Below are 24,616 nucleotides of genomic sequence, written 5' to 3' on the forward strand. Positions count from 1 at the left end.
ACCCGCGACCGTAGCAGCAGCGCGGCTGCGGACTGGAGCGCCTAGAACCGCACGACCACCGCGGCCGGCTGAACGGTATGGACCGTGTCTTGAAAGGAGGATATAAGATGAACATCAACAAAAGAAAAGCGAGGATAATGGAATGTAGTCGAATTAAATCAGGTGATGCTGAGGGAATTACGTTAGGAAATGAGACACTTGAAGTAGTAAATGAGTTCTGCTATTTGGGGAGCAAAATAACTGATGATGGTCGAACTAGTGAGGATACAAAATGTAGACTGGTTACAGCAAGGAAAGCATTTCTGAAAAAGAGATATTTGTTAACATCGAGTATAACTTTAAGTGTTAGGAAGTCTTTTTTTGAAAGTATTTGTGTGGAGTTAGCCATGATGGAAGTGAAGCATGGACGATAAACAGTGTAGACAAGAAGAGAATAGAAGCTCTCGGAAAGTGGTGCTACAGAAGAATGCTGAAGATTAGATGGGTAGCTCACGAAACTAATCAGAAGGTACTGAATAGAATTGGGGAGAAGAGGAATTTGTGGCACAACTTGACTAGAAGGAGGTATCAGTTGGTAGGACACATTCTGCGGCATCAAGGGATCACCAGTTTAGTATTGGAGGGAAGGGAGGAGGGTAAAAATCGTAGAGGAAGACCAAGGGGTGAATACACTAAACAGATTCAGAAGGATGTAGGCTGCAGTAGTTATTCGGAGGTGAAGAGGCTTGCACAGGATAGAGTAGCGTGGAGAGGTGCATCAAACCAGTCTCTGGACTGAAGACCACAACAACATTCCAGCAACAAAGTAAATAATGAAAAACCGGTAAAACAAAGGACGGAGGTGAAAAAATTTCCTGTTTAATACCTACGAAGTACAGATTAAAACTGATAAACGATTTAATGAGATATTATAATGAAAAGTTCGATTTGATATAAAGAGCTGATTATTTAATGTTTGATAATAGATTTGTTGTGTATCACAATGAAAATGCGGCTGTTCGCATTGTTGGCATAACAGTAACTGTATACAAAAAAAATATTTGACAGACGAAATAATTTTAGTGGTTGAGCACAGTTGGAAGTTTTAAGAAGACTCACTGTGAAGGTCCCGCAGCCGCTCTACAGCGATTAAGTGCGGCCTTCAACGATTCCCGGAAACGCTGCAGCTTGGTCCCAATGTCGCTTTCCTGGAAAGCACACAGTGCTGTTCTGCAGTCCCCGGTACAGGGTGGCTCGAAACACCGAGCACATACCCTGACGTCTTGCTGCAAACAGTTCTTTTACTGTTATTTATACCTAATTCTATTACAATTATCCTGCTTTCAAGTAAGTTGAAATATTCTCAGGAAATATTTTGAAATACAATATGGTAATTACTTTGTTCTGAATAAGAAGCTTCAATCACTACAAACTTTAATATTCTGCCATTCTTAAGTGTTCTTCTTCTGTAGTGGTCAATCCAAGGATTGGTTTGCAACAGCTACAATGGCAGCTTGTTTCCATTCTGTGCGTCTTTCAGCTTTTCTCTTCATTTCTTTATAGGTGTTACATCCCACATCTTTCACGATTTGATCCATGTACCTCAGTCGTGGTCTTCCTCTTGGTCTTTTTCCCTCGACATATCCCTCTATGATTGTGTTCAGGAGTCCTTTATGTCTTAATAGATGGCCTGTATATTGCACTCTTCTTTTAACAGTGAAACTCCAGAAGCTTCTCTTCTCACCTGCTCTTTCCAGAACCACTTCGTTTGTGACCTTGTCGATACATTTCATTTTGAGCATGCGTCTATAGCACCACATTTCAAAAGAATTTAGCTTCTGGTCTTCCTCTGTCCCGAGAGTCCATGTTTCACACCAATAGCATGCCACATTCCACACATATGATTTCAAAAATATTTTCCTGATTTCAAGGCTGATGCTCTTAGATGTTAATATGTTTTTCTTCTTGTTAAAAGCAGCCTTTGCTTGAGCTATTCTACTCCTCACTTCTGCCTTGCTCCTTCCATCCCTGGTAATATTACTGCCCAGATAAGTAAATTTATCAACTTGTTCAAGCGGTTCATTGCCTACATGAACTTGGACTTTCACTTGATCTTCTTTGTCGCATGCCATTACTTTTGTTTTTGCTTTATTAATTCTCATGTTATATTCTTCACCCATAACTTTATCCATTCTATTCAGTAGGACTACAAGATCTTCTTCACTTTCAGCCAGGACAGCTGTATCATCGGCATATCTTATCACATCTATTCGTTGGCCATGAATTACTACACCTGTCTGTGAATTTTCCCTTACTTTTTTCAGCGCCTCTTCAATGTATACCTTAAAGATAACAGGGGATAGTGCGCAACCTTGTCGGACACCTTTCCGTATCTGCACCTCTTCTTGTTTTGTCCGTTCACGGATAACTGCTGTCTCGTTTTCGTACAGGTTCCATATCATTTTTCTATCTTTATGGTCTATTCCTACTTTTTTGAGTACCTCAAACATCTTATCCCATTTAACATTATCAAAGGCTTTCTCTACATCTACGAAAGCTATGTATGTTTTCAGGTTCTTATCTAGTCGTTTCTGTATTATTAGTTTTAGAGCAAATATTGCTTCTCTGGTTCCTCTATCTTTCCGGAATCCAAACTGGTCTTCGGAGAGTGTAGCTTCGACTTTTTGTTCTATACGTCTTAGGATAATTGAGGTTAATATTTTAGAGGCGTGAGTAACTAGGCTGAGCGTCCTATAATTTTCACATCTTGTAGCATTTGCCTTCTTTGGAATGGGGATCATAATGTTTTTCTCAAAGTCTGTAGGAATTTTACCCTGCTCGTACATGTTGAAAACAAGATTATACAACTCCTGATTCAGTTTTGCTCCTCTAGATGTCAGAAGTTCGGCTGGGTTATTGTCTATACCAGGCGATTTGTTGCTTTTCAATTTTTTCAGAGCTAGTTCAAACTCTTCCTTTAATATAGGTTCACCTATGTTGTGTGCATCTACTTCTGTTTCTTCTTCCATGATGTTTTCAGACAGGTCTGGTCCGCTGTACAGTTTTCCTATATATTGTTTCCATCTTCTTGCAACTTCATCATCGTCATCCAACATACTGCCATTTTCATCCATCACAGCCCTACACTTGTTTCTTCTGTCTCCAAAGCAATGTCTCACACATTTATAGGCCTTGTCGATATTTCCCATGCGCATGTTGTCCTCAACTGAAATACAGAGATCATCAAGATATTTTTCTCTTGCTTGTTTTGCCTCTCTGTTGATTCTATTTTTCAGACTCTTGTATTTCGCTTGGTCTTCCTTCTTCACAGAATTTTTTAATTTCCTTCTTTCTTCCATCATATTTAGTAGGTCATTAGTAATCCATTCCTTCCTTTTCTCTGTCCTTTCTTTTCCTATTACTTCTTCTGCTGCCTCTAAAATACCAGTTTTTATTTTTTCCCAGCTGCTTTGGATGTCATTGCAGCCCTGAGTATTTCTTTTCTTGTCTGTTTCTAGTTGATAGGGGTTCAGTGTATTTTCGTTTTTCAGGTTTGTCAAATCCCATTTACATGTAATTCTTTTTTTAATGTTCTTGAATTTTAGTTCAGTCGTCGTCATAACGAGTATGTGGTCACTTTCCACATCACAGCCTGGATATGATCTGCTGTCCTTAACTTGGTTTTTAAATCTTTGCTTCACTAATATGAAGTCAATTTGATATCTGTTAATGTCACCGGGCATTTTCCAAGTATATCTTCTTCTTCGATGATGATTAAAGAAGGTATTTGTAATGCAAAGTTTATTTCTTTGGCAGAATTCTACAAGTTTATTCCCTCTTTCATTTCTTAATCCTAATCCAAAATTCCCTGCCACATCCTCTTCTTTACCTTCCCCAACAACGGCATTCATATCTCCCATGATGACAAGGTTTTCAGCTCCTTTAACTCTGTCAATTACTTCTACAAGGTGGACATACATCATGTCGATTTCATCATCCTCGTGCCTCGTAGTTGGCATGTATACTTGGATTATGATTGTGTCTCTTGGTTTAGTTTCCAATCGGACATAAATTATCCTCTCACTATGTTCAACAAATCCTATTACTCTTAACCCCATCTCTTTACTGAGGATAATTCCCACTCCTGCAATCCCGGGATTGTCTTGTGCTGTTCCAGCGTGTATGATTCTGTAATCCCCTGACCAAAAGTCGCCAGCGTTAGGCCATCTCATTTCTGAGACTCCCAGTACATCAATATCCATTCGTTTCATTTCCATTTTCAAGTTTTCCAGTTTACCACATTTAAGAAGTGAGTTGACGTTCCATGTTGCTATCCTTCTTACATTAATGCTTTTGGATTTTGGTATCTCTTTAGTTGTCCCCGCCCGGAGATCCGAATGGGGGACTAGTTTACCTCCGGAGAATTTAACCAAAGAGCTTTCCATCATAAGCTGTTGATACTTGGGATACCCGCCCGGATCTTTAATGGAGTGGTTTCCCGTTGCCTTCTCCATTCTATGCCGTTGGCCACCTTGTGGCTCCTCCGCCTTTAGGAGCAGTTTCCCACCCCGAGGGCAAGAGAGTGCCCTTCCTTCTAGCCGCTCACCCGCCCTCCTAGAAGGCCGTTGGCAATTGATAGAAGGTAATCTCCTTATCCCGGGAGATATTCGGCTCAGTAGAAGTATAGGTTGGAAATGGAAGACCCCTAGCCCTCGAAACCTAATAGCGTCAGGGTCGGAAAAGAACAAGAGTTGGCCGAGGGTGGCCAAATAGGAAAGATAAAAGTGAGGAGCCTGGCATAAGTAAGTGGAAGCAATGCCAGGACTCAGCTCGGGACCCCGTGGTCGCCAGCCACGTACTCACTACGTGTGAGTCCCTGATTCTTAAGTGAATTACACGTAATTCCTCACTAAAACAAAACTTACTATCCGTTTGAACTCTTCCAGACGTTTCGACATTTAGAAAATCCTTCACTGTGAACTGGGTGCGACGCCATTATTTCCATGTCATCGTTCTAGCAAGTATTCACTTATTTTTATATTTTTACCTCAGCTTGTTTCCCGTTGGACTGAGGAGGTGCCTCTGCACAGACGCTTATACCACTTTGGCAGAATAATAGAGACGGTTGCTTTATACAAAGCATTCTCTATGTTTCGCGTGGTTGTCCTAGTAGAATTTAGATATACCTCTTACGCTTAGATTTTCTACACTGTTTGCAAGTTGTCTTCTAAAATATCTGGCCTCATCCTGCATACCAGCCATTACTTACAGTCATTTCTCAAAATTTTGGGACGTTATGCAGATCCAACTCATAATGCTATCAACAACTTGTGTGACAGAGTTATATATTACCGGTGTCTAACTCTTGCCTCGGTTATTCGGTTACAGCCATCCATTTGCCTAGCCATACGATTCAAACACACAGATCTTCCCCTCATTCGTGGAAATCACGTCATCCCATCAGCCTTCACATTGATTAATAATCATCTTATTTATGTTTTTTTGCAGTTCATTCTTCTCTCATAAAACAGTGGGTTATTTCAGGAAGGATTATTAACGATATCTTCCAACAATTTTACTGACACTGTCGGAGGACGAAGTCTTATTAGTTATTACTTGCCACTGACGTTTGTTTCATTTATTCAGTAGTCCTGTTTGAAATGGTAACAACAATACGTCTTCCTTCTCGAGTTGTTGTATTATATCAGTGGTAGTGCTCCTTGGCGAATCAAGAATATCGATTTTATTTTCTTTCCCTTTCAGTATTCAGCGTCCCTTAAGCCCCTACGATGCAAAGGATACTATCACATTACTCGAATGTTTACGAATAAAGCTTAACCATGTATGGTTTCAAGATAGATTTGTATCACGTCATTCATAAATGTAGGAGCCCTTCCTCCCTAATATTGTGATGAAAATATATCTGCTCTACACTAAGATAACAAATAACATCGAAACCAAAAATTTCTTGGTATTTCACCTAAAGGAAAAATTATCGTACCCTGGATGGCTGGATATTCCCGCGGCGTCTGAATGACAAAGGAATTCTTACCTGTTGTGGTAAAGGAGGAATTTTGAAACAATGGCGTTGTATTTCTGAAATCAAGCTTTCGTCGTCCTTTCTGTCTGTTTCATGAGATATCCTAAAATAATATTGACAGAAGAAGAGGGACAAATATTAAAATTAGAAACTGCAGTTCCGGTGCTGCAACAGACCATTTTCACGTTTTTTAGTGTAGTTCTTAATGACTGTGAGAGTGCAATAATTAAGTAAGTTAAGTGGAAGAGAGGGTGTCTATCAGAGGGAAACATTATTGCTTTCAGCCCAAAAAAACCACATAACCACCCTCACACACTGGCTGTTTTGTTCCAACAGAGTCTACGCGCTGAAGAGGCATTCTATGACACCATAACAATAATGTGAAAATATGCCTTAGCAGCTGGGTTTAATAGACGTGCAATCACTCATTAAAAATATGCATTAAACGAACCAGCATTCAATAGTTATAGCTGATCAGATCAAGAATTTAGTCATTAAAGGAAGCGTAGCTAAAAACTGAAACTTTTCTTATGGATCCTACGTTACTTGAACAGTGCTTCAGGGCAGCACACGAAGAACAAACATAGGAAAACCTATTTTAGCTTAGAAAATATTAATGCGAGCGCCAAATAAGTATAGTGTTACCTAGCGGCAGATATACATGTCGACATTTTCCTTGCCATAAACTTTAAATTTAGGCAAAAGTGTTTCAGGCGTTAATTGCTTAGTGACTTCAGAACAACTTTTAACTGGTTTCCACAGAAGTAATTATGGAACATTAAAAGAAACTCTAAGTGGAATTTTCTCATAATTCAGATTATGATTGCCGTCAGCCTTCTGAATTATTCAGCCCTTATTGCGGGTGATTATTGGTGCAGAAATCACTGAAATTACCGAAGTTTTCGAACACCGTCAGCGTTGCATAATGCCATCAGCTACATTTCTCATCATTTTCACTATTGTTTGCTTATTCATGGTTTCTTTTCTTTAGTTGATCGACGCGAGCTTCCGACAAACAATTCAGCGATCGAAGTGACCTTCAGACAAACAATTCAGATTATAAACTAAATGTTACAACGTTTCCTTTTGAAACGGAAATTGTGAGCAAACCCCGTGTGCATAGTTCCAATTTTCCTGCCACCAAAGACAAGTTAAACATAAAAAATGGATATTATTTTAAAAATCCATCAAACTGCATTTGTGTTTGAAATAACTCTGTTTCACCCTACTTCTTATATGATGTGTTAAACAGCTGGTAATTATATAATCTGAAGAAACGTCGACCTTCATCAGTCCAACTGTGAATTCTTCTGAAGAACCGCACGCACAGCGTAAAATATGTTAATTGTAGTGCACTGCGATAAAAACATGAATATTAAATCTAATTCCATTAATTCGTGATTAAACTAGAGTTCTGAGTTTCAGTACTGATTCAAACACTGAACTGAATATTCTCACATTTCCATTGGTGTAATATGGCTATATTATTGTGGCTGCTCGAAATACGTACATTGTCTCTGAGTCTTGTAGACAGTATACAATACACCATAGGGACACTATAATGTTGGACGAAATTTTAACTGAAATTTAGGTCCCGCTTCTGCTGTGATACTGTAATTACGTGACCGTAGCGAAAGAATGCGGCCCGTTAGTGTAGACGCCTGAATCGCTATAGCGAAAGGGCATTTCAGCAATTCTTGTAGGCGTAAGTTTAGCTATTTCTATTTGTATAGGAACGACTGACTCTACATGAAATAATATCAACTGATCAGCTTCGAATAGTATTACTCGAGGAGACAAATTGAAAAGCGGTAAATAGAAACAGACAGAGGTAGCAACAGTGTCCGCTGTGGTGTTCTCATATCAAAAGCGTTAAGCACCTGTCGCCAATTAAACGTCGATTGCTATTTTCGTCCGTTAATACTCCTTGCACACTGCACTTTGACAGCATTTATTCACCGTATAATATATGCGAATCCAAGTCCCATGTAAGTAAACATTAACCTCATGAATTTCGAAATCTATGTTTTGTCGTTCATGCATGATCACTTATTCAATGTGAACGCCTTAGAACTGAACCACTTAGATAACACATTTTCCTGGAAATTTATTTATTGGCACTGAGGTCTATTTCTGTGTAGAAAATACATGAAGTCTTCAAGTGATGGCTCCCTATATTCACGTGACAGAAAGTACTACTTGACACATTATTTATGTAGAATTTTTTTTTTTTATAGAAAGGTGTCACATACTATTACAAGAGGTAGTGTTGGGCAACATTAAGAGCAAAGTTCCTGTAGCTGTACGTCCATAAACCTATACTTGTTGTGGTATAGGCCGTTTTTGGCTCTGAGCACTATGGGACTTAACTTCTGAGGTCATCAGTCCCCTAGAACTTAGAACTACTTAAACCTAACTAACCTAAGGACATCACACACATCCATGCCCGAGGCAGGATTCGAACCTGCGACCGTAGTGGTCTCGCGGCTACAGACTGTAGCGCCTAGAACCGCGCGGCCACTCCGGCCGGCTAACGTGTAAGTAGTAAGGTGCAGTACTCTGGCAATTCCGAGAAAATCGCAAGAGAAGATTTACCCGTCTATTATGTAACGGATGTATCTGTGCGAAGGTGCCGGCCGTAAGAAGTCATTATGGTGCCGTGGCTAGCGTTCGCGCATTGCAAGAGAGTCGTGGACGAGGCGCCGGTTTGAATCGGCATGACATTCATTACGGGCAGTAGTTGAAGAACAGGGAGCCACCGTTATTTCTATAGCACAAGTGTAAATTCTGTAATATTCAAAAAATTTGCAGCTACACTATTCGTTCTTGCTACATTAGCAACGTCTCACCGATACGCATGTTAACCGCCAAGTGAGGCCTGTCTCTGTCTCTGCAGTTCGAAGAGTCGGAATGCAAAGTAATTCCAGGTACCTTACCAAATAGCGTGTATAAGGGATTTTTCAAATCACGACTGGTATACCTTTTACGGGGAAACTCTATGCGTTTCTTCGCTTACTTTTCGATAATTATAAATACCGGGTGATCAAAGAGTCAGTATAAATTTGAAAACTTAATAAACTACGGAATAATGTAGATAGAGAGGTAAAAATTGATAAACATGCTTGGAATGACATGGGGTTTTATTAGGACTAAAAAAAAAAAAAACAAAGTTCACAAAATGTCCGAGAGATGAGCGTCGTTTGGTGATGATCGAGTGCTCAGCCGCCACTTTGTCATGCTTGGCCTCCCAGGTCCCCGGACCTCAGTCCGTGCGCTTATTGGCTTTGGGGTTACCTGAAGTCGCAAGTGTATCGTGATCGACCGACATCTCTAGGGGTGCTGAAAGACAACATCCGACACCAAAGCCTCACCATAACTCCGGACATGCTTTACAGGGCTGTTCACAACATTATTCTTCGACTACAGCCACTGTTGAGGAATGATGGTGAACACATCGAGCATTTCCTGTAAAGAACATCATATTTGCTTTGTCTTACTTTGTTATCCTAATTATTGCTATTCTGATCAGATGAAGCGCCATCTGTTGGACATTTTGTGAATTATATTTTTTTTTTTTTTTTTTTTTTTTTTTTTTTTTTTTTTTTTTTTAGTTCTAATAAAGCCCCATGTCATTCCAAGCATGTGTGTATATTTGTACCTCTCTATCTACATTATTCCGTGATTTATTCAGTTTTCAAATTTATACTAACTATTTGATCACCCGGTATGTTTGTTCTAACAATTAAATGAAACTAAAAATAATAATTAGTCAAATAACATGAAATTCACTAAACGTTTATTTTTCTTAATTATATTACCTCTCAAATGTCACATAAATTATTACGTAAGACCATTGATGAAAAAAATATAGAAGAAAATCTTTGTTTCAGTAGGAGTCGGACCGTTGCCTCATACAAGTTCGTCATTCGAAGCTCGAACTCTAACCACTTGACCACCATGAACTCGAACGTCTATCATCTACACACAGATACATCAGTTACACAATATACGCGTAAAACGTCTCTTGCGATTTTCTCGGAATTGCCAGAGTAATTCACCTTACTATTTGCACATTATATTGTTTTAATGGTGCAGTAAAGGTGTACAAAGTTTGATGTAAATCTGTGAACCCAACGTCTTGGCCTCCCATTGTCAGATGTCTGTTCCCTCGGCGCTATGTCGCCCTGTCCGTTTTTGTCCACCATCGATAATGTTAATATTTTACAACCAGATTCGGTCGCTTTCTCGGTTTTCACTGCTGCTCTTTTCTCCTCATCCTCAGCCAGTTTAATGTTTCTAGTAGCAAGCCATCACCTCTGTCAGCGAAGACAATTTCCACGGTCACGCTCCTGCTTGCATTACTAAGTATCAGTCTGCGCTTTTGTGACTTAATTGTACCTAATCACGTATCAAGTTAGTTCTCACTCACTTGGCGTACTCAGGGAAGTACTACAACATTCACACTTCTGTTGTACAACATTATTCTAGCGGAAGAACTGACAGCACTTCTACCGGGCCTCCAGTATGCTTACCAGCAAGTGATAGAGCCTATAATCATATAATCGGATATTCTCTTGAAACATTTGTACAACGGAAGAAGCAATTGCCCCATTGCGTGCACCATAAAGAAGCTGTTAACCTTGTTCCACGACCGTCACCGAGAGGTCAGGTTCAGCTCGATAAACGGCGCGATTCTAGAAACATTCTGTCGCGAGCTCTTTTGAAACTGAAAAGTCCCACCGAGCAAGATGGTGCAGCGACAAGACACTGACCACGTATTTTGAAGGATGTACGTTCAATTCGCCGTCGCGTCATCCAGATTTAGGTATTCCGTGGTTTCCCTAAGGCGCTTAAGGCCGGAATAGTCACTCTGAAAAGTACAAGGTTCATTTTCTTCCCTCTTCTTCCAAAATCCGGCCATGTGCTTCGTTTTTCATGACGTCATCCTCGACGGGACGTTAAACCCTAAGCTTCCTCCCTTTTGATTTGTCCGCTGCCGACTTCAATAATGTCGATAATTTCGGAGAACAACTGTAACATATAGAGACTCTTACAGATGTTTTAACACAACTAAGCCCTGTCTTCAATATGAAGCTACTAGTTAAGTGTACACAATGTTGTGTAATATTATTAACAAGTTATAAGTAGTTTATTTTGTTGCATTTTCGTCTTAGCTATCAAGGGAACAGCACTGGATCTAAATTGTGCTATCAGATACTATTAAGAAAAACTATTAAAAAAATCATGCTCATACAGCAAGTACCTTTGAAATAACGAGCATACTCGAGCGTCTCTGGTGTATGTAACCTTTGCAGAATGCTACAATCTCCCTAAACAAGAGTTATGGAACTTTCCTGCAGTCCCACTGATTGTCTATATGACACCATTGCGTAAAGGAAAAGTAACAGATCTGTGGAGCAATGTCTGTCTTTATAGAAGACCCCATTGTGATACATGAGGTTTAAAGAAAACAGGTTGCCAATTTGTAACATACATAAAACAAAACGCAATTCTACATTTCCAGATGCAGAAACCTTGTAAAAATGATATTTTACCATTATAGTCTACATTTCTAGGGCTGCAAGTTTTAAATTTTAGAGCTACAATTAGAATAAACGAGTTCTTATAAGTACCACATTTAGGTTCTTACACAAAAACTAAATGCATCTCTCTTCAACACAGGAGTAACCTGTGCTATTATTCGCACTGAAACCTGAAAGCTGGTTTCCTTCGCTTTTCTTAGAGCTATTATGACGCTTCGAATTGTATCTAGGTATAAATCTGTACATTCGCAAAGCACATTCTTAGCCCAAGAAAGAAGGAACAGAATAATAAACGTCGGCAATCCACTAACGTTGTGTGGGTTATTGTTGAGAGTCTCGGATTCACTAATGTGTCCTTCGTACACATACATATACTATGTCAAGGAATTTTCGAATAGTAGTGTGGGCTCATTATAAGCGAAATACAAAGCAGCAAAATGATTTTCACTGTGATTGGACTTACTTGAACGTAGTGTACAATATGCAGTAGGTTTCATTTTCAGTAACCTTCGAATAAAAGTGATATATCATATCCCTTAAAATCAGATATGAGAAGCTTCCTTTATCATGCTCGTATTATTCTGTTCAGGAGCCGCTCGCAGTAGCTCAAATTATTTTGTTGCATCGTGTACCTCCTGTGGATACACTATTTTTTGTTACATATCAGCATTTTGTGAGCTGTTAATCATTCTGTAACCGAGTAGCTTTATCTAATATTACCCCAAAAAACCCGTGAAAATAAATAAACAAGGTGATGGTGGTGACAGCTTGCCGATGCAGTTCTGCGACGATTCAAGTTGGTAAAAATTTCTCTTTCCTCTAATTCGTTTCCGACGCTACTAAACATAATTTTGGAATGTTACCACTGATTTCCTGTGAGTATGATGTACAAACTTAAGATCTTGTTTCACGTTCAGCAGTGAGGAAATGGATCGCAGTATTTGAAAGTTTGCTACCGGATAGCTACGTTTTTCCAGAATGAGATTTTCACTCTGCAGCGGAGTGTGCAGAAGTAAAGCTGTGAGTACCGTGCGTGAGTCGTGCTTCGGTAGCTCAGATGGTAGAGCACTTGCCCGCGAAAGGCAAAGGTCCCGAGTTCGAGTCTCGGTCGGGTACACAGTTTTAATCTGCCAGGAAGTTTCATATCAGCTACGTTTTTGCTTTACCGCTCTCGTGAGAACCTCTTTCTACGTCTAAATTCGTCTTCTTGGAGCCGATAGTGGTACTGCAAGAATTTTTAACAGTTTGTGCATAAATTCCGCAATAATTCACCGTAACTTTAATCTGCTTTCTTAAATGAAACACATATTGAACTTACATTTGAAACTGAAATGGTATAATATTTCATCTTTTCTCTTGATAATTTCGCCTATCAATAACTTCGTTACTGAATTCTTTTATCAACACATCACACATTATTTGGTACATGGTGATCTTATATCACCTTTGGCCCATGAGCTGAGGCAGCGCCATAGAATTCTCTTGAAATTGAGTGAATACAATTTTTATTCCTAAAAGGTAAAAGAAAAAAATAGACTTTGCTTAAACTAGCGTCCTCACTATCAAGCAGAATAGATTTTTACCACTGTACCACAGTCGCTTTTGTCAGTAACGTTCGATTTTTCTTGCTGGCTGGAAAGTAACGAAACATATTACAGAAGCTGACTTTTTGTATTACGTGTGTTACAGAACGTAACATGAACTAATTTTCAGGTTCCTCGCAGTTATGTGAACTTCTAAGGCATTTCGGTACCCAACAGAACACCTAAAAACAACTTAACGTTTCTGTAAATACTATCAGTGTTAAAAATTACATCATTACTCAGTTTCAGTGATTTAAGGGGTACATGGATTGATTATCTGTCCACATAATTCACGTATAGCGGAAATGTGAATTTTTATCAGAAATAGCGTGTCCTTCTAACCAACGGAATATCCAAGAACTTTAGCAGTAAGTAGAACCAAGGATTTTTTTTTTTCCCCGATGTGGACGAAATCTCATTTCTGCTTGTAAAACTTGCTGTCAGTAGTAATTTTAAGACACATTTTTATCCAAAAGTATCAGTAGCAGTCACACGTAGCTCTAGCTGTTACATGTATTAATGCGTGCTTGTTTAATTTTTCTATGGACCTGTTTACTGCTGGAGAAATTTTGACATTTGATGCGGATAAATGGAAGATCACTGCCACAACTGCTTAATTATGTACGTTACTACTATTAATATTATTATTATCGGTATTTTTATTATTATTATTAGTATTGTTGTTGTTATTAATTCATGTAGCTCATGGCTTTGTCGAAACCTTTCCACTGGGCATCACTCTGACTGCCTGTGTTTAATTGTCTGAAGTGTCTACATTTATGGATAATCTGCAAATCACATTTAAGTGCCTGGCAGAGGGTTCATCGGACCACCTTCACAATTCTCTATTATTCCGATCTCGTACAGCGCGCGAAAGGAATGAACACCTATATATTTCCGTACGAGCTCTGATTTCCCTTAGTTTATCGTGGTGATCATTCCGCCCTATGTAAGTCGGTGTCAACAAAATATTTTCGCATTCCGAGGAGAAAGTTGGTGATTGAAATTTCGTGAGAAGATTCCGTCGCAACGAAAAACGCCTTTCTTCTAATGATTTCCAGCCCATATCCCGTATCATTTCTGTGACACTCTCTCCCATATTTCGCGATAATACAAAACGTGCTGCCTTTCTTTGAACTTTTTCGATGTACTCAGTCAGTCCTATCTGGTAAGGATACCACACCGCGCAGCAGTATTCTAAAAGGGGACGGAGAAGTGTAGAGTTCGCAGTCTCCTTAGTAGGTGTGTTACATTTTCTAAGTGTCCTGCCAATAAAAGGCAGGCTTTGGTTAGCCTTCCCCACAACATTTTCTATGTGTTCTTTCCAATTTAAGTGTAATTTTATAGTGTAGCTGCTTGCTATGACTGCATGTAGAGTGAATGCCATGTCCATATTGTTGATGACAATGGGAGAGAAAGACTAATGTTAGGCTCAGTACACAGCAATCACCAGCAAGAGGGCGGGCCGGCTTAGCGTTCCCACCAGACGGACTTGGCGCTGAGTACAGTATTTATCGACGGAGCGTTAAACGTCTATATTCCATTGGCGTATTTAAAATTTTTGCGCCCCGTAGGCACACCGTAATACATGCGCCCTTACAAAAATATGTTTTAAATAACTATATAGTTTTTAAATCAGTGAATTTATTTTAATTCGCTAGTAAAAAATCACATTACAACCCGAAATTTTTGAATCTAGTATAATGAAATAAACTACACCAGACAGCAAAGTTTGCGTCTGGCTTTGATGGCAGCAAACTCGTTAACCATATCTTCGTAGCTGAGATGGTCGTCAGTTTGGTCAGCTTCAGTGTGAGGAATGGACAAGACGTTGAAGCTCTCCTCGAACAAGGTAGGCCGGCCGGAGTGGCCGAGCGGTTCTAGGCGCTACAGTCTGGAACCACGCGAACGCTACGGTCGCAGGTTAGAATCGTGCCTCGGGAATGGATGTGTGTGCTGTCCTTAGGTTAGTTAGGTTTAAGTAGTTCTAAGTTCTAGGGGACTGATGACCTCAGATGTTAAGTCCCATAGTGCTCAGAGCCATATGAACCATTTTTTTGAACAAGGTAGAACGCAGGTATCAGACACCAAGTAAACTAACAATATTTCAAAGCTTGTGTTGTCGATTGTCGTTCTTACGGCTTGTTTAAACTACCAAGTTATTTCATAATTGTGGTGTCACCGCCAGACACCACACTTGCTAGGTGGTAGCCTTTAAATCGGCCGCGGTCCGTTAGTATACGTCGGACCCGCGTGTCGCCACTGTCAGTGATTGCAGACCGAGCGCCACCACACGGCAGGTCTAGAGAGATTTACTAGCACTCGCCCCAGTTGTACAGCCGACTTAGCCAGAGATGGATCACTGAGAACTACGCTCTCATTTGCCGAGACGATAGTTAGCATAGCCTTCAGCTACGTCATTTGCTACGACCTATCAACGCGCTATAGCATTTGATATTGAGATTATAACATGTACCGTCAAGAGCGATGTACACCAATTGTGGATTAAAGTTAAGTATTATATCAACTACGTACTTTATTTGCTACTATTAATTCCCTTAACTGTTCCAGACCTCGCGCCAGTCAGCGTGTAATTAAACGCGTGCATTTCGGCCTCCTCTAGCAACGCAGTGTTGGCTCTTCTGCCAACACTTCAATAATTTCAATAATTTTTGTCACCTGTAAGCGCAGTATGTTTTAAAACGTAAAATGTTAAAATGAATATAGTGCAAAAAATGCCGCACTCTAAGGCTGCCGCCCCTCGGGCCGTGCCTTGAGGGCCTATATGTAAATCCGCCTCTGCTAGCTTCCTTTTTATTTTTCTTCATGAGCCCCTGCAGTAAGGTGTGGAATTGAACCGAGAAAATTAGCTCTGAATCTGGTGCTCACCAGCAATACGCCAACACCAGAACTCTAGCCGGTTACCGGGCGGAGTGGCCGAGCGGTTCTAGGCGCTACAGTCTGGAGCCGCGCGACCGCTACGATCGCAGGTTCGAATCCTGCCTGGGGCATGGATGTGTGTGATGTCCTTAGAAATGATAATTAAATGGACACCCTAGCTGCAAACAGGCGTTGATGTACTTCATTGGGGACATGCTGAAAATGTGTGCCCCGACCGGGACTCGAACCCGGGATTTCCTGCTTACATGGCAGACGCTCTATCCATCTGAGCCACCGTGGGCACAGAGGATAATGCGACTGCAGGGACTTATCCCTTGCACGCACCCCGTGAGATCCACATTCGCAACATGTCCACACCACTACATTCGTAGTACGCCTAATAGATGTTTGCCCATCATACTCATTACTCGTGGCAGATTAATCTACCAAGTCCCGTACGAGTTCGGGCATAGCGTGTGCGTTCGCACAAGAAGGTCAATGGCCGGGAAGCCATATTTAACTATATATGACGGTAGTATCTGTTCCCGAAAGAACAGTTACCGTGGATGACCATGCAGCTTTGCTAGAAATGAAATGATAATTAAATGGACACCCTAGCTGCAAACTATTAGGCGTACTACGAATGTAGTGGTGTGGACATGTTGGGAATGTGGATCTCACGGGGAGCGTGCAAGGGACAAGTCCCTGCAGTCGCACTATCCTCTGTGCCCACGGTGGCTCAGATGGATAGAGCGTCTGCCATGTAAGCAGGAGGTCCCGGGTTCGAGTCCCGGTCGGGGCACGCATTTTCAGCATGTCCCCAATGAAGTACATCAACGCCTGTTTGCAGCTAGGGTGTCCATTTAATTATCATTTCATTTCTAGCAAAGCTGCATGGTCATCCACGGTAACTGTTCTTTCGGGAACAGATACTACCGTCATATATATGATGTCCTTAAGTTAGTTAGGTTTAAGTAGTTCTAAGTTCTAGGGGACTGATGACCTCAGAAGTTAAGTCCCATAGTGCTCGGAGCCATTTGAACTATTTTTTCTAGCCGGTTACCTCAGAGTCGAGAACCACCACTCAAACATTTCTTGGCGATCTTTCCTGAAGAATTAGATTAATTACGCATTCTAAATGTAAGTTTTATATTTGTGCTGTTGAACTATTAATTTCTTCCTTAAAATTGCTTGCTGTTGAAACCCAAATCAGCTTAACTACGACGGTGACATGAACCCTGCCCCATTGTAAGTCGATTTCAGTGCATGAATCTTTTCGGAATGTCGAATTATTTCAGAGATTTCCCTATGAACCGATAACATTTGTCAGTGCATAACTATTCTGATCAACTAAACAAAGGCTGAAAGGAGACAGGCTACTTAATGACAATACCACGGCATTATTTGTCTCGTTTTGAAGAAGAGTTTTCATTCATGTGTATTAACTCTTCGAGTTTCGCCGATCTGAATACCAGGTATAAAATTCTATGTTGAACCAAATAGTGCCAATAGCTTCTGATGCCACTCTGGATTCAATAGAAACAGATCGACATATTAGCATGTGACTTTCCCGTTGGGCCTGTTGGACTAAATATATTTTTTTTATTTTTAAAATATTTGAGATACGCGGCACGAGCAGCCAAACGAATAGTGGACTAGTAACGACTAACGTAAGCCCGACCGAAGCGTTACGCAACTATTTCACAGTCATCTGTACCTTATTTTTAATAAAAGGCATTCATATGAAACAGTAATGGCTCCTGTTGAATCATTAACGTCCTCTAGGCGGGACTGAGCAAACCGTTTGGCATGTAACTACGTAATAAATGTATGCAGCTGCATTCCATCTACGGCTGTATAAATTATGCAGTGCAAACAGACGTTATCGTGACATTAAAGGCAAGTGCATATACTTTTAAAGTAACCGATATTTTCTGCAATGATGACTCAAGGGAAGTGTCACTTACGCAGTAAACAGCTCTTTTCCATCGTCTTTACGGAAAAGTGTCCTCATTTTTTTCTCTGAAAATTATCTGGCTGCGTGATAGTTATCCACACACTGACACTACACCAGAAATCTAACATCATGTCATGGCTGTGCTCTGGCGCTCCATAATCTCAACTTCACATCTCATGAAATGCTGCTAATAACACAATCAATACATTTCTGTGGGTTCTTGAAGATATACTTACAATTCAAATAAATGCGTGTTCGTAATTTTTGTTAAATTGTGGAATTTTTATGGAATGTGGAAATGAAAAGAAACCTCTACACAATTCAATAAACTCTGGAAAACAAGGGAAAAAAAAGCAAGCCATGAGCAATAACAAAAGCAAACACACCACCATCATGTTACGACATAATAGTTGCTAACGCAGTTTATAATTCTTTCCAGAGCCATTATAGTTGGCACTAATAAGAAGTAAATAATCTCACCGACACCTCACAGAAATTAGCGACCGTTCATAAGTTTAGCGTATAGACGTGAGTCGTGGAAATTTGTTCCAACTTTTAATGTGAATGTGGTTCTAGGTTACTCAATGAAGAACCCAAGATATACGCCGGGGACGAACTGAGGAATGGACAAGCTCCGTTCTGTCACAATCTCATTGAAACTATTTTATGACAAAAATAGATGTTAGCCCTGAATGAGAATTATGATTTCATTACAGTACTTCATAATATTACATATACTGTATTACCTAAATAATATTAAATTGTACAGAGTAATGTAAATGAACAAACATTTTATCTCTGGCGTTACAAGCGCATATCTATTTTACGGTAACTAGTGAGAAAGAAATTGGGTGTTATTTCTGCTGCAGACCTGCTCTTCACACACACAAAAAGGATTCGACAGTGAATGAAGACCAGCTCTGATGAATGTACTTAGAACTAAGAGGGATATGGCAAAAATCCTGCGAAGTTACAACGAATGAACAAACATCTGAGCAGCCTATGTTCAAATGTGGGTTGAGACTAGAAACTGCTGATTCCTAGAACTAGTAAACATTAACAGGAATTTAAAAATTCGCCAACCAAGAATAAAGGTAGTCAGAATACACTCATTAAACATTTCCTATGTGGAATACGCCGTCCTAATAAACATAGAGACAAGAACTTATTGGAATGGCTGATACCTACAGAAACATTGAACTAAACGCGGAATGAAAAACCATTAAGAGGCAAACTTGGTACTTGGTCATCTGCAGTGGTTGGATAAAAATATGGAAATACAGCGAGAAATACATGCTTGAACATAAATGCTCTTGCTAGCAAAGCCTGCAGATTGCATTGTTGTATTTGACCGTGAACTGCACCTGTGGAATGTCCTCAATACGTTGCAAATGTCAGACTCGGTCGGAACAGTGTTCGTTGTAGTTATGACTGCATTATGTTGGAGCTAAGAGAATTCGAACGAGGGCAAGTTGTTGGCACTCCTATGATAGGTGCTTCCGTAACCAAGATAGCCGAAGTGTTAGGTGTTTCAAGAGGCACCCAATTGGAGATTTATACCACGTACAGGGAAAGTGGCCGCGTGGTTTGAGGCACCTTGCCACGGATTGCGCGGCCCCTCCCGCCGGAGGTTCAAGTCCTTCCTAGGACATGCGTGTGTATGTTGTTCTTAGCATATAAGTTAGGTTAAGTAGTGTGTAAGTCTAGGGACCGATGACTTCAGCAGTTCGGTCGCTTAGGTATTCACACCCATTTCATTTTCAGGTAAAGCGGAAAAAACATCATCCGTTCAGTCACAACGTTGACAAAAATGTGTGTTAACTGATCATGACAGACACTCATTGAAGAGGATTGTGACGAAAAAAGGGACGAGAGCTGGAAAAGTGAATGGAGAACGTCGTGTTGCACTCGCGAAAACCGGTCACCACGAAAACACTGCAAGGATTATGTGACCATTTTGGTTGATCAGTTCCACCTCAAAGTACTATGTTTGTTCGCCAATGACTATGCTGTGTTCCAAGACAACAGGGCCCCTGTTCATATAGCTCGCATCGTCCAGGACTGGTTTTGTGAAGAAGAGGATGGATTGTCGCATCTGTCCTGGCCGTCACAGGTACCATATTTCAAAATTACTCAGCCTTTGTGGTCTGCTTGGAGAGAAGCGTGCTTGATCGATATTCACCTCCGTCGTCGTTACCTGAACTCGTCAGTATTTTACAGGAATAATGGTATAAAATTGCCTTCAGTACCATACAGGATCCGTATTTATCCATTCAGAGACGACTGGGAGCTGTTTTGAATGCCTTGTAGAACGAGAATACGACCAACTAGACGAAAGTGAAGAATGAAGCAAGAATTAAGTGTACTGGATATAGATGTTTATTACATGTTGTTTGAACACTCTCAGAATTACGAAAAAGGTTCCCTGAACTGGTTTGAAGTTTCTCCAAACTCTAAAATGGTGAAGTAAACGGACGTCAGCAGTAAAATTACCTTCTGTGCAGTTATCCATTTAAATAAGTGTAGGTTACTGCAATCGCGTGGACAGGCCACTGTGGTTCTTGAATACGTTTCGACGCACTCTTGCAGGAAACCTTATGCACACACATTGTCGACGAGAACAATGCTTTCGCAATAGAAGCTGAAGTTGCACATTGTACGTTGGCTTCCGCTAAGTAGTTAGCTGCCTTTGTTCCGTAAACAGCGACCTGCCTTAAAATGCCTGGAAGGATGCGTACTCTTGACACACAATCAGAAAACAATTTTTTTAGTTGGAGACTCGTTTCTTCTTACTAAAATTGGTTGTGTTTTAAGACATTGTACCTTATTATTCAAGAGAATGCATGCTGTAATTTCGAAAATCGCTACAAATACCCTTTGAAAAGGATGAATAATCAAAGTAACTTTTATGTTTACAAGCAATGTTAATCTCATTATGTAGCGTCGCTTGAAATCTAACGTGATGATTCATTGGTTAAGACACGCGTCTCTTATTCCGGACGAGTAAACTTGAAATTTCCGTCCATCCATTCTCATCTATTTACCGGGTGATCAAAAAAGTCAGTATAAATTTGAAAACTTAATAAATCACGAAATAATGTAGATAGAGGGGTAAAAATTGACACACATGCTTGGAATGACATGGGGTTTTATTAGAATAAAAAAAAACAAAGCATTGCTAGACACGTGAAAGATCTCTTGCGCGCGTCGTTTGGTGATAATCGTGTGCTCAGCCGCCACTTTCGTCATGCTTGGCCTCCCAGGTCCCCAGACGTCAGTCCGTGCGATTATTGGCTTTGGGGTTACCTCAAGTCGCAAGTGTATCGTGATCGACCGACATCTCTAGGGATGCTGAAAGAGAACATCCGACGCCAATGCCTCACCATAACTCCGGACATGCTTTACAGTGCTGTTCACAACATTATTCCTCGACTACAGCTATTGTTGAGGAATGATGGTGGACATATTGAGCATTTCCTCTAAAGAACATCATCTTTGCTTTGTCTTACTTTGTTATGCTAATTACTGCTATTCTGATCAGATGAAGCGCCATCTGTCGGACATTTTTTGAACGTTTGTATTTTTTTAGTTCTAATAAAACCCCATGTCATTCCAAGCATGTGTGTCAATTTGTACGCCTCTATCTACATTATTCCGTGATTTATTCAGTTATCAAATTTATACTTACTCTTTGAGCAGCCGGTATTTATGCACTTATTTCAACTGACAAGGTTTGGACATTCAAGTCTCCTCTTACGCCTAATCAGACGTCCTTAGTGAGTCAACACTATAACATGCATAGTACACGAGCAATAAATGATGATGATAATAAAAGTTGAAGGCAGGGTGAAGTTCTGCGATCTGGCCCTAGATGATCCAATCAGGTATGACCGACCACCGTGTCATCCTCTGCCAGTGGCGTTATTATGGGCAGTGTGGAGAGGCATGTGGACAGCACACCGCTCTCTCGGCCATTGTCGGATTTCTTGACGTTGGAACCGCAACTAACCGGTCGAGTAGTTCCACAGTTGGTCGTCCGAAGCTGAGTGCACTATGAACCAGTCGTTTTGTCAAGCAAAACTCCATGGCAGTACCGGGAATCGAACCCGCGTCCACCACACGGCAGTCAGCCGCGCTTATCTACTCAGCCACATAGGCGGGTAGGAACAACAATAATGATGATATAAGAATATATTTTAATAATATTATATATATAGCAATAAATACACCGTATTTGGGAAATGTCAGTGGTATTAACGCTGCGTTAAGCAATTTCCTCGTTACGCTCTTGAGTTATGACACGTAACAGAAATGTATGGTAGCAGTACAGATGAAATCAAATCTGAAGAAGAAGACAGAGAAAAACAGCTGGAACTACGCCCATGATAACAGACAAAATTCTCCTCTTGCATATACTACGATTTTGGACAAGACTTAAGTTACCAGACATTCTGTTGTAGACTCGTATGACTAGAATGGAGAATGAGAAGGAGAAAGATTTGGTGTTAAGGACAGGTATAGCTAAGGTTTAGTTTTCGTGTTGTTTCTTGCCACCATAGGCGAGGGTAGCAGCCCCGATCGGTTATTTGTCTTCCGTGTCTACATCAAAATCCACATGGATACACTGCAAATCACGTTGAAGTGGCTGGCAAGGGTTTCATCGAACCAGCTTCACAACAATTCTCTATCTTCTTCGAACTAACTGCTTACTACACAGTATCAATATTAGGAATAAGAACATTCTACATAAAGATTCAAAATCACTTACCGTTGCTCAGAAAGGAGTCCAGTACTCAGCAACGCATCTTTTCAATAAGTTACCAGCAACCATTAAGAGTTTAGTTTCAGACAAGGCACAATTTAAACACAATTTAAAAGAATTTTTGATGGCCAATTCCTTCTATTCCATACTTGAATTTCTCAACAAGTGCAGTAGTCCACTTTAATGAACATTTATTATACTTTAATTTTTGACAATTCTTGGCTGTAACAGCCAAGTAACTACCTACTGTGTAAATGATGGATGTATGGAAAGCAGATGTAAGTCTTAAGTCTGTAAATAGTAGAAGTTTATTTTTATATCTTGTACATCATTTGACTGATCTTAACTGAGGATCATTGGAATGAATAATTTACTTTAAATTTTGACAATAAATGGTTGTCATGGCCAAGTAACTAGCTACTGCATGGATGATGGATTTAATGAAAGCAGATGTAAGTATTAAACCTGTAAATATTATAGGTTTAATTTTAATTCATGTACATAATTTTACTGTTTATTGACTGAGGATCATTAAAATTAATGAAACTCAAGTTTTTCTAATTACATTTTTGTAATGTGTTTATCTGACATGTTCCACACCCAGGAGGATCCCCTCTTTTGTGAGTCTATGGAATGAATAATTAGTCTAATCTAATCTAATCATTCCAATCTCGTACAGCGCGCGGAAAAGACGAACACATATAGCTTTCCGTGCGAGCTCTAATATCCCTTATTTTATTATGACGGTCGTTTCTCCCTATGTAGGTAAGCGTCAACAAAATATTTTCACATTCGGAGGAGAAAGTTGGTGACTGGAATTTCGTGAGAAGATTCCACCACAACGAAAAACGCCTTTGTTTGAATGATGTCCACCCCAAATCCTGTATAATGTCAATGATACTCTCTCCCCTATTTCGCCATAATACAAAACGTGCTGCCCTTCTTTGAACTTTTTCCATGTACTCCGTCAATCCTGTCTGGTAAGAATCCCACACCGCGCAGCATTATTCTAAAAGAGCACGGACAAGCGTAGTGTGGGCAGTCTCCTTAGTAGATCTGTTACATTTCCTAAGTGTCCTGCCAATAAAACGCAGTCTTTGGTTAGCCTTGCCCACAATATTTTCTTTGTTTTTTTTTTTTTTTTTTTTTTTTTTTTAAAGTTGCTCGTAATTATAATTCCTAGGTATTTAGTTGAATTTACGGCCTTCAGATTTGACTGATTTATGGTGTAACCGAAGTTTAACGAATTCCTTTTAGCACTCATGTGGATGATGAGCTCACACTTTTCGTTACTGGGGGTCAATTGACAATTTTTGCACCATTTCTAAATCGTTTTGCAATGTTTTTTGATCTTCTGATGACTTTACTAGTCGATAAACGACAGCATCATCTACAGAGAATCTAAGACGGCTGCTCAGATTGTCTCCTAAATTGTTTATATAGGTATGGAACAGCAAACGCCCTGTAACACTACCTTGGGGAACGCCAGAAACCACTTCTGTACTACTTGATGACTTTCCGTTAATTACTACGAACTGTGACCTCTCTGACAGGAAATCACAAATCCAGCCACATAACTGAGACGATATTCCGTAAATACGAAACTACAAGCCGCTTGTCCAGCTGTCTCCTATGACCTCGACGTTAAATTATAACGTTCTTGCCTTCCATCTCCCATTCCTTGTACGATGTCGCTATTAGATTGCGTGAGATTCTTTAGAAAAAGATGTCCTTCGTTTCAGTGTCGTTTGTCTCACCTAGCGTGCGGGTTGTATTCTGTAGAATTCGTCGGTCAATAGCTGGAAAAATGGCATTTTCTTGTCTTGAGAACACAGCAAACAATATACGTGAGCTATTCTTGAGCCACGGGAA

General features: G+C 40.1%; 2 non-coding genes across 2 annotated transcripts; one reads left to right on the top strand and one right to left on the bottom strand.

Annotated features, from left to right (window-relative positions):
* Positions 1–16,252: 16,252 nt before the first annotated feature.
* Positions 16,253–16,327, bottom strand: Trnat-ugu. Its single transcript has one exon. It is a non-coding gene; the product is annotated as a tRNA-Thr (tRNA).
* Positions 16,328–16,752: 425 nt separating this feature from the next.
* Positions 16,753–16,827, top strand: Trnat-ugu. Its single transcript has one exon. It is a non-coding gene; the product is annotated as a tRNA-Thr (tRNA).
* Positions 16,828–24,616: the final 7,789 nt, after the last annotated feature.

The sequence above is a fragment of the Schistocerca americana genome, chromosome X, assembly GCF_021461395.2.
Source record: "Schistocerca americana isolate TAMUIC-IGC-003095 chromosome X, iqSchAmer2.1, whole genome shotgun sequence".
Classification (NCBI taxonomy): Eukaryota; Metazoa; Arthropoda; class Insecta; order Orthoptera; family Acrididae; genus Schistocerca; species Schistocerca americana.